Source organism: Agrilus planipennis, unplaced genomic scaffold, assembly GCF_000699045.2.
Source record: "Agrilus planipennis isolate EAB-ADULT unplaced genomic scaffold, Apla_2.0 scaffold8, whole genome shotgun sequence".
In the NCBI taxonomy this organism is placed as follows: Eukaryota; Metazoa; Arthropoda; class Insecta; order Coleoptera; family Buprestidae; genus Agrilus; species Agrilus planipennis.
This window is the reverse complement of record NW_020442461.1, coordinates 1,407,823-1,409,539: the sequence shown is the minus strand read 5'-3', so window position 1 is coordinate 1,409,539 and position 1,717 is coordinate 1,407,823.

The window sequence follows — 1,717 nt, the reverse complement described above, 5'->3', positions numbered from 1 at the left end:
TCATTTGTTATCCAGGGTTTCCTACTTTCGTTTTGTTTAAGACCTAGTACCTCTGTAGCTGCTGACTTTAGACACGTTTTAATGCAGTTCCATTCTGTCTCTATGTCCCCGTCATTCGTTTCTCCAGCCGCCATTAGTATTTCGTCTGTCATTTTACCTAGCCTATCACGCGCTTCGTTACATTTTAGCTTTTCTAAGTCGAGACGTCTCCTACCTGCCCTCTTTTTCAGAATTTTGAATTTAAGATTGGTCTTCATAACTACTAAATTATGATCGCTATCTATATCTGCTCCTGGATAACTCCTATAGTCCTTCACTTGATTTTTAAATCTTTGCCTAACAAGTATGTAATCTAATTGATATCTCCCTAAATCACCTGACATCTTCCACGCATAGCACCTCCTATCTCCCCTATCATTTCTATTGCCTGTTATTGATCCGTCTTTACCTTTACCTATTACTGCGCTGAAATCTCCTAAAACTATTAGGTTGTCCTGTCCATTCGCTAAACTTAACACGTCTTCTATATCTGCATAGACTGTTTCTACGTCTTCATCACTGTAAGATGATGTAGGCATGTAGACCTGCACTAATACCGTTCTTACCGGCTTCGAGTTTAATTTAATCATAACTATCCTGTCGCTTTTTTGTAAATAACTTTCTACACTTTGCCCTGCTTTCCTACGCATTACAATTCCTACCCCCGAATTACCTTCCACCGAACCTGTGTGTATCATTCTAAAGTCTCCACTCCAGAAGTCTCCGGCTTCGGGCCAACGGACTTCACTGATGCCTACTATATTTAATTCTACCGTATTCATCTCCACTTTCAAGTTTTCCGAATCCCCTAACATTCCACTCTCCGACTCTGTAGTTGAACGTTTTACTAGGGATCAGAATGTGGTGGTTTCCCGTTGCCTTCCACATCGCAGTATTGTGCATTCTAATAGTATCATCGGTTTCTTTTAAATTATATTTGATTTATCTCTGATCTGTGTCATGAGACAGAAGGTGCATATTTGAACATACCCATGTAGGAAATGCTAAGCTTGACGAAAGAACCAGGGGTAGCACAAGACTAGGTAACCGGGCATTTTAGCTTGGGTCAATGGTCACTAACGTTGGATAGAGCCTGTGCCAGACTTGGATATTCTTAATTATTATTTAATTTCTCTTAGAACTGTCAACAGCGTGCTGATGAGATCTAAAAGTATTGATCGCAGTCAACGTCTGACTCATTCGAACATACGTTTTGTAAATACCTTGTTAATTTGCCTTTAAAACGAATATGCTGCATTAAATTGCAATATTTTTGTGTGTCAACTTTCCCTATTTACAAATCTTCACACGAACGAACCTGCGAACAAAAGCGAGTGAGAATGTAAACAAATGACAGTGTTTTGTCTGCGTTATATTGCAATTAATTTGACTAAAAGCCACAAAAGCCCGATCGGTAATGAAAATTGTTTGAAAATTCCAGCCGTATATTGAATTTGACAAAACGTTCTCCCAACTTTAATAATAATGGATAAATTCGAACGAATGAGGGCCGCAACTCGGTCGTGTGGCTTTGTCATTTGCAAACTTGTCAGTGTGATAATACAACATAAAAGACGCAAGGAAAATACTCGAGTGCGTAGCCTGCAGCGAGTTTGAAAACTTGGTCTCTTGTGAAACTGCATCAGGAAATGATTAAAGTATTTTCCCAGTAGGCAAA